Source organism: Peromyscus maniculatus, chromosome 12 (genome assembly GCF_049852395.1).
Source record: "Peromyscus maniculatus bairdii isolate BWxNUB_F1_BW_parent chromosome 12, HU_Pman_BW_mat_3.1, whole genome shotgun sequence".
Taxonomy (NCBI): Eukaryota; Metazoa; Chordata; class Mammalia; order Rodentia; family Cricetidae; genus Peromyscus; species Peromyscus maniculatus.
Window position 1 is genome coordinate 70,776,368 of NC_134863.1, and position 14,849 is coordinate 70,791,216.

A 14,849-nucleotide genomic window follows, 5' to 3' on the forward strand; every position below is an offset into this window, starting at 1 on the left:
CAGCTGAACAAGAGGAATAAACGCCAATGCTCAGCATGGTTGAGTTAGTAAGGAAGTTTGAATGTTCATACACAAGGGAAAACACACATATGGAACTAGATATGCCAGGTACCCTGATGCAATAATTGTACATGGTATTAATCTGTTGAAGTGCCAGGGTGCACCATATAATTAAATATAATTAGTATGTATCAATTAAAATGATATGTATGTAGTAAAGAAAATCTATTCACAAATGTTGATTATAATGTACTAGTGATTATTAGATGTGTTAATAGTGTCACTCTTATATGCTGTGTACTTAATTATTTTAATTCATTTGTTTTGTTTGCTCAGTAAAATCTCTTAAAATTGTATCATAATTGAATGTATTTGTCTCTTTCCAAAAAGTTTTTTCCTTTAAATTGTTTAGTTGTATATACACATACTGTGTGGCTTTCTCCTTAGTTTCTTTTCTATGCTCTGGAAGCTAGTTAATTCCTAATAATGTTGTAATAATCTTGGTTCCTGTTGCTAATACATTCTTCTCTGACATGTGACGATTATTGCTTGTGCAGCCTATTTTTGTAATTATAAAGGATTTTCCTGTGTTTTAAAAATGTATTTTACGCCGGGCGGTGGTGGCACACGCCTTTAATCCCAGCACTCGGGAGGCAGAGCCAGGCGAATCTCTGTGAGTTTGAGGCCAGCCTGGACTACCAAGTGAGTTCCAGGAAAGGCGCAAAGCTACACAGAGAAACCCTGTCTCGAAAAACCAAAAAAAAAAAAATGTATTTTACTTATTCTTTGAGAATCTCATACATGTATACTATGTACTTTGATTCTATATACACTGTATTCCTTCCCACTGCTTTCCCCAGAAATTGACAAAGCATGTGCCCTCAAAGTCCAAGTGCTCATCTTCATAATGCATAGAGTCAAATCAACGTTTCTAGTGTTACACTTATTTTTAAAAATGTATTTCACATTTTTCTGGGTTTCATTATTTTGGTTCAACACTCTTCATTGTCTGTTCCATTATTCATAAGGTGATGTTTTTCTCCAAATCTCCTGAGATTCCCTACCGTATATTTGCAACAGGTTGTTTTACCTCGTGCCTAGGTAGATCCTGCTGTTTTTTGTGCCCTTTTTTTCTGGATAGTATAATTTCTTGTACATTTAGCTGACTGCAGTCACTGATTATTTACTTGGATTATTTTGCTTGTATTTGTTTACTACTTTGCCTTATTCTCCCTGACTAAGTTGGAATGTTTTTATTATCATACTTTGCTATTCATTAGTTGATCTTTTTCTTGTAATTCTCCTGTGTTGGTTTGATTTTAGCAACTTGACCCAAATTAGACTTGTCTAGGATGAGGAAACCTCAACTGAAGAAAAGCCTTCATCAAATTGCTTGTAGGAAAGTTTTTTTTTTTTGACATTTCCTTTTAAAATATTTAATTTTATTTTTCTATGTTTGATCGTTTTGCCAGCATGTAAGTCTGTGTGTTAAATGAGTGTCTGGTGCCCATAATATCTAGAAGTGTGCAGCAAATCTCCAGGACAATGGTTATGAACCACCATGTTGGTGCTGGAATGGCGACCAGTGATCCTAACTTCAGAGCTGTAACTTTTTTATCTCCTGTGAGTCATTTTGTTAATTAATGATTGTAGTGCCACGCTGTCAGGGATAAAAATGTTGAAAGAGCCATAGGGAGCAAATCAGTAAGCAGCATTCTGCCATGATCCCTGCACCCAGATTCCAGCCTTGATTCTCACCTTCGATTCTTTTCCTCATTGGTTAACTGTGATCATGATGAGTAAGCCAACTAAACTCTTTCCTTCTTTATTTACAAATGACAATGATCACAGCAATATAAAGAAGGCTGAAACATTCCTTATGCATAGCTAATGAATAAATAATTTTAACTATATATTAACGGATTTAATGTTGCAGTTTGGTCTTTGTAAGGCTTGTCTTTTGTCTTTATCCTAACTAATATTTTCAATTGCATCCTTTAACATGTGTGCAACTCTATTTTATTTTATTTTATTCTCATATCTGGCTACTTAAAAATGCTTTTCTGTTTCTTACAGGTTACATAACCATGGTCCTTCATTATTAGTCTATTCTTTGTGTTGTGTTTGCTGTTTTTTGTTTGCTCTATTCAGTTTTTAGATGCTAGTGCTGTTCTTTAAAGTGTGTGGGTTTCGTTGAAATATAAACCATTTTATTTCAACAACAAATCAATGTGCTTAAATCCCCTTTGAAGAATGGGCACTCCAGATTAAGATTAGACTCACATGAAAACCATCGTTTCTGAGAGTCCACACAGAGTGTGCCAGTTTCTCTGATGGAAACCAAATTTATTAGGATGGAACTCAGAGATTTGTCCGCCTTTGAGTCCTGGTGGCTGTTGAGCTCCCCACTCACCAGTAGTTTGCCCTTCTCTATAAGTGGCAAAATATTCACCTAAGGAGTCAAAGAGATCCATATGCAGCCCTCGGGGATCTTCCTTCCTTCCTTCCTTCCTTCCTTCCTTCCTTCCTTCCTTCCTTCCTTCCTTCCTTCCTTCCTTCCTTCCTTCCTTCCTTCCTTCCTTCTCATTTCTGCAGGGATCAGTGTTTTTTGTTTGTTTGTTTTGTTTTGTTTTTTGAGGAGACAGGGTTTCTCTGTGTAGCTTTGGAGCCTGTCCTGGAGCTCATTCTGTAGCCCAGGCAGCCTCGAACTCACAGAGATTTGCCTGCCTCTGCCTCCCGAGTGCTGGGATTAAAGGTGTGTGCCACCACTGCCTGGCTGGGATCAGTGTTCTGTATTGCATCTTTCCAGATGTGAAGTAGCTTTGTTTTGTTGTTTAAAAAAAAAAATGATTCTTTCTGGTTTTTAGTTGTTAGATGAAAAATGCTGTCTGGAACGATTTACAACCTTATGATCAGCAATAAAAGCCCAACTCCTTTCTCTCTCTCTCTCTCTCTAATGATATTGTTTGCTGGAAGGCTTTACTAAACACCATTTTTCCATCTGGATTAAAACTATACTGTCATTTTGATTCATTTAGAACTTTGTAAAAATTCCAGATCCATTTTGTCCTGGAAGTCCTCTTGGATTTATGTTTCTAGCATCATGTAATTCCTGTCACTGTGCCCTATGGTTGTCGCAAGGACAACTCTCATAGTCAACCATGTGGATGTTTTCCACTAAAATATTCTATCCATAATTGAATTGTTCACAAAATAAATAATGTATATACACAAAATAATATGAAATGTTGCAGCAATTTGAATAGCGAACCGAATTTGAAGAAGAAAAATCAACCAAAGTTGTTGAAGTTGAAAGCTGTATCAGAAAACCTGACTACTTTACAAGACTTGGCTGAATTGGGGTTGACAATTTGGAAACTGAAAATGTATGCATTTTTTGATGAAAAATAAAATATTAATTCAACTTTTAATTCAAAGCGTTTTACTTTTCCAATAGGAAATTTGACCTGCCAGTCCTCACAGTGGTCAATGCTACCTCGTTAATTTTTTATGCATTCTAAACTGTAGTCTTCTGTGTATCCCTATTGGGGCAATTTGGCTTGCATATAAGGCTCACTACAAAAACCTAGTGATTGTGGTGAAATCGTATGTCTAGTCTGAGAGGTTCTTTCTTCTTCATTGTAAATTCCTTACAAAAGGCTGATTTGGTGACCTGCAAAGACTCAGCACAGCATTCTGAGTGCCATACTAAGTTTTACTTTTTAGGTTTTTGAGACTTCTTTACATGAATAAGTATTGTGTTGTTATGTGCAAATCCTGGTTTTGTTAGCTTTATTGTATTATATACATGGGCATCTTTATTAAAAATATTAAATGAAGTACATTTTACATACATACAGTTTTTGATGAGATCATTTACAGTAGTCATATTGAAAATATGCTTAATTTGGTTGAATTATTTTGAAATTAAATTAGGTGCTGATTTTTTTCATTAAAACCTAGAAATATTTTTGATGTTTTTAAAAATATTTTCATTGCATAAGAAGCTGGCTCAGAGGCTAAAAAAATAGTTTTGGGAAATCGATACAAAATGGTTCAAACCTATTTATTAATAAGTGCAGATTTTTATATATGGGAGTGTCAGCATAATTCTTATTTCTGCCTGTTGAGATGATCTTTCTAACTTTAGTTATGTTCTCACTGGGAGACTGTAGCATTTGACAATCTCTGCTTCTTGCCCTTGACTCAATATTTAAAATATTCAGAGATCATTCCAGCTTATATTTGAGCTCCATCAATTCTCTCATGCAGGAGACAAGATAAAAATGAACCTACTGGTGTGGCATGATCATTCTGCATTACTTCTGCCTCTGATTGTAAAAACCAAACCAAACCTGTGGTGAACAGAAAAAAAAGATCAATTACAAATCATCAGTATGTGAATTTAAATCAAATAATGTATTTTAACATGCTTAAACGCTATCAAGTACACAATAATACACTCACTAAAGCATCACTTTGACATCAAGTCATTTCATAATAAATATTGACTAGGCTAGATATATGGAGTGTATGTAGGACAGTATAAATTTGGAATGGTTAGACAAGCAAAAATGTATTTGGTAAACCAATGAAAGTGGTGTGTTTAATCGATGTCCATGTGTTTCATATCAAAATGGTAACTATAGAAGTCAGGAGTGGAGAGACTGGTAGATAAATACAAGTATGGCTTCATGGTAGATATGTGTATGAGTTACATATCTTGCAGATGAAAAAAGCAACTTAAAGTAGTAAAGTCAACTTTGGCTCATGTGGCCTGAATCCAGGCATCCTTTTGGGGAAGCATGGTGGCTGCATCTTGAAGCAGCTAGTCTTGTTGCTGCAGAAGCAGAGAGAAATGAATGATGCTTTTCTGCTCCACATCTGTTTTTTTATATTAGGTCCAGGACCCCAACCCATTCCCATTTAGCTTGATCTTCCCTCTTCACGTACCACAAGCTAGAAAATCCCTTGCAGACATGCCCAGATATTTATTGTCATCATGATTTGAAGTTCTTCCAACTTTTTAATCATGTTTAAGCATTACAGATATATTTGATGTTACCAAGTATAATTCCTAAAAGATATAATTTGTAGTAATAACAAAATGAATGAGAGAAGCACAGCTATGTTTATGTGAATAGGGGAATATTTTCTCACAGAAAATGCAGCTACAAATATATGCAGAGCCACATACAATGCACAGTGTTAGCTTATTTCCTAACAAAGATAATGGAAAATATCTGACCAATGGATGTTGATGATTGCATATCTTCTCATAAGAGCTTGATGTCTCTCCATTGGTCCTCTTACAGACTTGCTTACTATCTCTCAGCAACTATAGATTTTTTAACTCACTAAAAATTAAGTTATAGTCTCTAAGATTCATTTTTAATTGTAAATTATGTGCATGTATGAGAGTCTGTGTGTGTATGCCAACAGTGCACAGGTGCATATTGAGGCCAGAAGAAGGTGATATTTCCCCTAATGATGGAGTTGGAGGTGGTGGTGACCCATGGTCTGGGTGCTGGGAACCTAATTAATGTCCCGTGAAGAGCAGCAAATCTCATAGCCCCTGAGCCTTTTCTGCAGCCTGAGACATCATATTCTTATACATTTACCAGTTCACTTCTCTATAATAGACTCTGTGAGGGACCTGGCACCTGTTCCTTCTTCCCACAGAGTGGGTTCACCATTCACCTGTGGACTATGGCTTTATCTTTCACTGACCTGATGTGTTACTCACTGGTGAATTAATATAAAGGAATTATATCCTTTATATTATATTTTGTATATTTTGGCAGGAGGAGTAATTCACTACCAGAATCTCAGCTAAAATTAGCTTCTACACTGGGGAGAATTATGAGCACCTTGTGATGTCCTACACGATACTACAGGCATTTTTCTGCACTGCTGAACTTTACATTTCTGGCCTAACAGTGATTTTCGCATGATGTTAGAGTATTCAGGAGCTCCGTGAATTGGTGAAAATTCAATTATTTACAAATTACTTTGGACATAAGATAGTGGATAGTCTTGAATAAGCCATATATTATACACCAATTTCATATTAAAATTTTAGATAATAATCCTATATCAACACATTTGGATATTGTCAAGCAAATCAAAGCATTGAATTTGATGAATTACACTTTATAGTGTTTTCTATATTACAAAATCCCCAGAGTGACAACTTCTTTTAATGGAATCATCTGTTTCTAAAAAGGATCTTCATAAAACCTACAAAGAACAGCTGCCTGTGCTTGCAGCTGCTAGACAGATGCATTTTAATATACAGTTTAAATTTGTACCAGGGCAGGTGGAACGTAGGGATGGAAACAGTAATATCCTTTAAGTTGTTCTTCCACTCCATCCTCTCCACCTCACCTTCATCCCTACATTTCCGCCACACCCTCCTCTTCCCGCACTTTGCTCCTTCCTTCTTTCCTTCCTTCCTTCCTTCCTTCCTTCCTTCCTTCCTTCCTTCCTTCCTTCCTTCCTTCCTTCCTTCCTTCCCTCCCTCCCTCCCTCCCTCCCTCCCTCCCTCCCTCCCTCCCTTCCTCCCTTCCTTCCTTCCTGTCTTTCTCTCTTATTCACCATCCCTCCCTCTCTTTGAGGCAGGGTCTTTGAATTGAAACAGTGTGCCTATAAAGTTAGAAAACAGCATGCAGGAGTCAGTATTTGCTCCTCAATTGTGTGGGTCCCAGGGATAGCTCAAGATAGCTCAGTTATCTACTGAGTCATTTTGCTGACCTTCATGATATATTTATTGGTTTAAAAAAACTAATGCATATATTTTAATTACTTATTTAAAATTCATTGAAATTAAAAGAAAGAGTTCAACCAAACTGAATTTCTAGTGTGCATTTCCAGTATATGATGGAAAAATATAAAGAGGTCAATTTTATAAGAAGTTGGCTTAGGGAAAATGTGTACAATATTTTATAACAAACTTTGGTCCTAAAAAGAAACAATTAATTAGAAAATCTGTATCAATAATAATACTTAAAATATTTACTGTAATCTTATCAGGAATGTCAAATAAAATCACTTCTGATATTAATCTCATTCTTATAAATTTGCAAACTCAATTCCTGCATTTAATAGTGTTAATTAAAAAAAACCTGATGGGAATGTGTTTCCAGAAAACTTAAAATTAAAAGAACATGACTTGATTGCATATGTTGTATTTATTTCATGCATACTGTGTGTGAGGTATACAAATAAATAATCCAATATCATTATATGTAGCTTTTATTTACAGTGATACTTTGTTTCAATTATTCATGAAATATATTTGAATGATCATTGAATATCTAAAGAACTTTGGAAACAGTTTTGCTTAGTTTAAGTAATTGAGTACATAGTCATTTTATAACATTAAAATGGCTTTCCAACAGTACTATTTATTAACTGTGGCATATTGAGAACTGTCTGTTTTTCAGTAGCTAGTTAGAGCATCTACATTACCAAAATGTAGGAAACTTATGAATGGAATTAGACAAGATATTAGCTCACTGAGAAGCCTTAGAGCAAGTGAATACTATTACAATGCAAATAAAGGTCAACAATCTCAACATATAACAAAATGCATGGATGGAATTACAAGTCAAGTAGATGACCCACTATCTCAGCACAGTGAACTTATTGTAGAAATGTGATTGGTTTGGTATTCTTATTTATTATTCCATTATTAAGGCTTTGCTTACTTTTAATAACTTTGAACTTATATTTATTATGTGTCATTTACAGCAATTTTCTGTGAGTCCAATTGTCTCTATCATTGGATGGCAATTCATATGATAATCCACTTCTGAGTTTAACTTTAGAATCATAATTTATAAATGTTGAATAATTGAAGTAATCTCGAATGCAAATATATGCATTAATAAAAGATGTTTTATGTTTTCTATAATATGTCTTCTTATATTTGTATAAATAGATAAAAATTAGTGTTTCTCTAAGAGCCTAGAAATTTAGGTATGATTGTTTAGGCTAACTAAAAGTAAAGAGCTAGATATATATTCAGTCAATATAATAGATATATCTAGGCTACTGGATTCTTTCACATTCTATGTAGATGTAGTTAAGAAAAATACCAATATTATATACCCAGATATCCTTATGGCACTTTAATAAAACTCATTTTTTTCTATTAGGCCAAGTCATACTGCAGAAAAAAATAAAAATGATTTCTGTAACAATATTCATTGGCAATGCACCTCAGATGCAATTAGTTGCTCAAAAATAAATTCTAGAATTTTTTTAGAGTTATTTCATAAACTTCATTACAATTCTATATGTAAGTTAGGAAAAATATGCACTTCCTATAAAATAGAAGATAAAGTGGGTTGTGAGTCTAAAAAATATACATAAAACAGAGGAGAATGTTTACAGAGTCACCAGATTGTAAATTTTCATGAGCAGTTGGTCTCAAAACCTTGTGTAAATACCAGTTTAGCAAATTACGAGAATAAAATACCAAGATTTACATAGGAGGATGGGCTGCTAAGGGAATTGGAATATATTTAGATCAACAGAAATTCTGCTGGAAAAATAAAGGTCTTTTCAAGTTTGTGTATTTTCTCTCTTCCCACTTAGGAAAATAATCTATGGTTTGGGTTATTTTAAATTCCAATATTGCCTTGGCATATGTACATATATTCTTCAATGACATAAACCTTGGCTGAAAATGGTCTTGGCAATGATTGGCATGTACGAAAATAGCAAGGCCTGCAAAAAAAAAAAAAAAAATGAATCCTGTCAGAATACCCCCAAACCCTAGGAAGCAAGTATCCATCATTTCTAAATATTGTTAGGATCAACACCGGCCTGAAATATATCCTTTATTGTTTGAAGGAACTGGGCTGATGTCTAATCTGTCAAAAAGTATCATGAGTAGTAGTTTAAGTTTGACTTTTGAAAAGAATTTGGCAGTTCTTAAGAGGAGATTAAAGTGCATTCATGAATAGATAAAAGAAGGAAGTCCCAATTGCTTACTCAGTCCTTGTGCTTAAAATAATAAAGATTCCAATTAGCATATTCTTTCATCCTCTTTCCCACATAGTAATTCTGAACCAAAAGGAAATGCTCACATAGTCACTCATCCCTGTCCTTGATGTATGACATTGAATTAATGATGTCAGAGAAACAGACTAAGACAGAAACTCATCAATTCCCCCTGAAGAAGCTTACACTCCAGTTAAAATAAAGATAAATGCAATGCTTTTGGTGGTGACAGCCAAAATAGAGGTCAGTGATTACCTGTAGGAGAGGGCATGATTGAAGTACTTCAAAGGCAGTTTGCTAAAGAAGAAGAGACACCAGAGGGATACAGGAAGGCAGAAAGGAGATTAAAAGCTCTGTAACTGTCAAGAGTGAAGCTAGTCTATCTGCCCTCTTCTCCCCCACCTTCACTGTTTTTGATTAATCAGCACTGCTCCCTCTTCAAGGCAATTTTGTTTTGAAATGTGGTATTTTAAATAGTTGATTACTTTCTCAAACACAAGCACAGTTCTCAAAATGAGAAGAGTGCGCTGAAATGATAAAGAAGTTATTCTGCCAGTCCAACATCATTGTATATTTTTAGCTCTTTTATTTTTTGGTTAACTGAGTGTATTATTCATTGCTGAAATGAAACCATCGAGCAGGTGTGCTCTGCGTTCCTTTGGTATGGGTGCATTGCTGGTTGCAACAGGCATGTTTTAAGGTGTTGATGCACCATCACTTGACATAATTATCAACATAACATAATATTGACAGCCCCCTTACTTCATCTGTTTCTTTGCTGGCTGATAAGAATCTCTTCCACGGGGTTGCATATAATGTCTATTTTAATCACTACAAAACTACAAGGGATTCACTATAATTATTAATATTTTATGAATAAAAACACTGAGGCAAGAGAAATTTAGGTAAGGAGTAAGGCTTCATTTCTATTAAGAGGTAGAAGTGTAGTAGGAACGCTGTATTTTGTTCCCAGACTCTTTCATCAGCTCTTAATTATTGTAATGGGACCATTTTAGGTTCTGATGGCCTCAATTTTCTTCTGATGCTATCTCTCAGGATGGCTCCAGTGGAACAAATGGAAACTCAGGGCAAGTCCTGGATTCACAGGTGGTACACTAGAATTTATAGCAACAGCTCAGATAAATTTATCCTTTGCAGATCTAAGCCAAAGTGGACAGCTGCCACCAGGTGGCACCAAATACAATTTAAAAATAAAGGGATGCAGTCAGTGTCCCTGAAGGTTCTTTAGCTAGACACTCTTGTCTTTAGTATTTTTTCAGTTTTGCAGTTTGCAATATTCTATGTTTTTTTAGACCCCATTTATCTTGTTGCAGTGGAATTTTCTCTTTAAGGTTTGAAGCTAAAAAAATCATGATAAAATATTAAATTTCTGCATGTGATTACACTTTCAGCCTGTGATTTCCAGGGAAGCTGAAAAGTCACACATTACAAATCCACTGAATTCTTTTAACCCTACCTCGGCAAAGGCAGGAAGGTGAGGGCAGGCTCTGCTGTGAGTAGTGCCTCGCTTTGATTCCAATTCTTCTGGTTTTGTCAAATGATAATAAGGATGTTCTCAGTCATTACCTTGACCCTAGTTTTTATTAGAATTAATAATGAAAAAAAAAAAAAAAGACAAATTAGGCCTTCACAGCAGATGCTTTAACTGATATCCTAAGAAAATTACCAGGACTGTATCTTAAAACTATTTTCAAAACTAGATAATCCTAAATCTCCTGGTGGTTTATCATATTTATATCTATTAATTCATTTACCAATGGGATATTGATTGTAAAAGGGAGGTTGTGCCCCATCCACCCCTGATAGCCTTACATGACATGCCCAGATACCAAATTCTCAGCACAAAGGAGATTTATTACCCCAGTGGGGCAAGCTGAGGATGGGGGGTGGAGGGAGGGTGGGGGAGTGGGCTGCTGGTGGACGGCTGCAAGGGCATCAGCAACAGCAGCAAGTGCAAGCAAGCAAGAAAAGCAATAAGACACAAGAGAGGGAGTTTCTACAGGAGTAGATTTTTAAGGGAAAAGAGGGGAGTCTGTGCTAGGGTAAGTTGGTGAATCCTGATTGGAAATAAGAGCCAAATAATGGATTATGACTGTTGGACCTTAGTGTTTTTTCTCAGTAATGAGTCAGTAGCCAAATGCGGGAGTAGACTTTGGAGGCTAGCTTTGGGAATGTAATCTAATGGTTTTTAGCATAGGGAAGAAGGATAAGCGGCAAAACCTGTTGGCTCTGTGTTCGCCATGCTTGGGCCTGCTAGATATCTTTAGACTGATTATTCTATATCTGGGTATTAGATGGGACATAGTGAATCAAATAAAAAAGTCCCTTTTAATTCTAGTGTGGAACAAACACTTCATAAATAAGTAGCTCCTGAGGTTTTGAACTGGAGTTGTTGCCTCGCACTTATATTTCCAGCAACCAGGAGGGTGAAGGTTCAAGGCTACTCAAAGTGACATATCAATGTCTTGTCTCATATATGTCTATTTGATTGTAATAACTATCGAATGCAGTAGATATGGAAGAAAGGTGAGAATTCTGGTGAATTTGCTTAATCTATGACACATCAGATTACCTTATACCGTAACGTTGTCTTCGGGTACCCTTGCCGTTCTTTGCCTTCCCATCATATACACCAGCTTGAGAGGCCTGGATATAGAGTGCTGGTGAAATGGCTCAGCAGATTGCTGCCAGGCCTCCTGATGAACTGAGTCTGATCCCTGGGCTACATAGGGGGGCTGGGGGAAGAGATTACTGAAATCTGCAGGTAGTTATTTAACCTTGACATGTGCACCATGGATTGTACATGCATGCCTACACACACACACACACACACACACACACACACACACACACACACACGTATAAACATACATATACATATATGTGCTAAAAATTAAAAATGAATGTTTCGAGATAGCACATTGCACTTTCAGACTTGGTCATTTGCTATGAGGCATAGACCACAGAAAAGCTACCATTGTTGTTACTTCCCATTATAAGAAATTACGAAAGATCAAAATCATCAAAGGGTCAAGTCCAGGGGACAGATGGCTTGAGATTCACACCGTCTGGCCTCAGAGTAATTGCTAACAGACACTTTGTCACTTGAGATATGTTGCACATGAAATGTGATACCAACTAGACAAAATTCATCACAATATGGATGTTGACATCTTTCACAATTATTTTCACCCCCTTTTAAATATCGCTTGTATTTTAATTTACATTTTGCTTATTTGTGTGTTTGTGTGAAATGCAATACATGTGTTAGTCAGAGGACAACTTGTGGGGGTTGTTTCTCTCCTATCATATGCGTTCAAGGATTGGAACCAATCATCAGGCTTAGTTGCATTTCCTTTACTCTCTGAGACATCTTTTTTTGGCCCCAATCCTCTGCCTTTTTAGACTGACTTCAGCTACTCAGCATTCATGTCACTTTGAGTCTCAGACATAAAAATAAAATTGTGTTAATCATAAATAAGTATGGCAATTGGCTTTGGACAATCAAAAGCATTTTTATCAGATGGAATACCCCAAATACTGCAGGATCTTTTCCCAGAAAAAGTTAAAATATATTCTAGAACCTATAGATTCATATCCCTAGTGGCATAACTTTTCGATGTTATGTTCTATTTTCCTGGTCCCTAGCTTATTTATCTAGCAGTAAAGCAGTCATATTGTTCTCATTATCCTCATTAAATATATTTTTTGTATCTCATTAAAGGAAAATTACACTCCCTTCCCAAGAAGGTATCAAGTGCCCATACCACATTAACTCATGAACCCCTTCTCACTCCACGCAAAAACATTGGCAGGCTTGTTAAAAAACATTTAAAAACATTCTGCATGACTTTTGTAGGCAACCACAGTTTCTGTGAGTTCCTGGGTGCAGTGGTCCTGTCTTCTCCAGAAGACACTTTTCTTCAATCCATGGCATCCTTTGTCTCTCAGTCTTTCTGCTCCATCATTCTCAATAATCCCTGAGCCTTTAGCAAGGCTGTGATATAGATGTCTTATGTACGGCTGAACCTTCCTCATGCTTTTGTTCTCTGCTCTTTGACAAACTGTGTGTTTCTGGTAAAACAAACCCACTGCACAAAGAAGTGTCTTTGATGAGCTCTGAGAGTTGCACTGGTGTTACGTCGTGACCTAGACAGTTCTAGTACCTGTCATGCTTCTGAAGGATCTCATCCATGCCTAGCAGCATGCACAGTGAGTAGCAAGCCAGTGCTACCATGCCCCTTTTGGTTCTGATCCTTTATGCTTCATGAGATTGTGTGTATTTGAGCATTTCATTTACATGGATTTTTTTCCAGTGTTCAACATCTCTGTGAACCTAAACCACTCCAAAATTTATTTATTTATTTTATTCATTACTTACCTATTTAACCTCTGTAGCGTACTGTATACATGTTCCTGTGTGTACAGTATGTGAAGGTTCACATGATCATGTATAGGCATTTTTGTGGAGGCTAGAGGTTGGCATTGAGTGATTTTTTCCTGTGTTTATCTGCAGAGCACTGAATTGGAACATATAAGGCTTAAGATGTGAGCATAAGGGATCAGGCTCAGGTTCCAATGCTTATGGGGCAAGTATTATACAAACAGAGCTATCGCACAAACCCTTTGAAATTAAATTCGCTGACAAATATTTTAAGAAATGAAGTGCAGAATCCAGCTTTTCATTCTGAAGGTATTTGGAAACACATCTCAGCTTTAAATTTTGATATTGTAATAGATTACATGGTCAATTACACAGGGGTGTGGTAATACATTTATAATGTGATACTTGGAGCCATTGGCATGATTAATTACCATGCATTAAGCATTGGCTGAGGAACCACACTTCAAAATGATTATAGGATTATTACTATTTAAACATGTGCTAAACTGGAACATGCCAAAGACTTGCAGCATGTTCAGAAAATATTTCAAATTGCAAAGACCTACACTCAAATCTTTAGTTAAAGACAAAGGTAATAGAATTTGAAAAGAAATTCTCATGAAGTTTATGAAACTTTCAGTTGTCCTGGTTCTGTTAGGCTATATTATGTTTTATTTTTGTGCCATTGGTAAAATCATGAGTATTCAGGCAACATTTTATTCTTAGGCAATACTTTGTTATATAGAAAGCAATATAATTCTGTTAGGCTATATTATGTTTTATTTTTGTGCCATTGGTAAAATCATGAGTATTCAGGCAACATTTTATTCTTAGGCAATACTTTGTTATATAGAAAGCAATATAACTCACACACACAGAATGGAATAAAGCTACATCCTATAATCTGTTTTTTTGCATGCCACAAAGAAATTTAAGCATTCTGTTCCTTTGTGCCTAGCATCCTTCAACAACTTTTGACTTCATCTGACTGGAACAATAACAGTACTGAGCTTTGAAGAAAATTTTACTATTCCTGTGTTCTAGTTCAGTAGTGGAAAGGTGTCAATGCAATATTTATGAGATATATCTCATATATATGGTATGAACTGTCATGGATTAAATTAAATTTACAAAGTAGGATATTTTGTCTAAGTATGGGAGTATTAGTCATTGTGCATATATCCAAACTTAAAGACTTCTGTTCTTTACATTTGAAAAGTATAATCATTGTAAGAAAATAAATCAATTTATATTCTTTGATACACAATACTATTAATAAACCACTATAGCACACAGCCTAGTTGTTTTAACTTGCATTGTGATATTATTTTCAGCCTTACCATATATAGATGATTTTTTTCCAGTGTACTGCCCTATTTAAACTTATTTTTTATTTTTTATTTTTTAGCACGTTTGCATTTGTTTCCAATAGTTT

The 14,849-nt window shown here is 35.6% G+C and overlaps 1 protein-coding gene and 1 long non-coding RNA gene across 3 annotated transcripts in view; one reads left to right on the forward strand and one right to left on the reverse strand.

Annotated features, from left to right (window-relative positions):
• Positions 1-14,849, forward strand: part of Ncam2 (neural cell adhesion molecule 2) — a 423,714-nt gene that overhangs the window by 130,626 nt on the left and 278,239 nt on the right. The window lies entirely within an intron of this gene.
• Positions 1-14,849, reverse strand: part of LOC143268017 (uncharacterized) — a 59,236-nt gene that overhangs the window by 5,078 nt on the left and 39,309 nt on the right. Inside the window, exons 2-3 of the long non-coding RNA XR_013043605.1 lie at positions 4,954-5,077; positions 4,293-4,355 (exon numbers count right to left, since the gene is read on the reverse strand). This is a non-coding gene — a long non-coding RNA (uncharacterized LOC143268017). The remainder of the gene's footprint in view (positions 1-4,292; positions 4,356-4,953; positions 5,078-14,849) is intronic.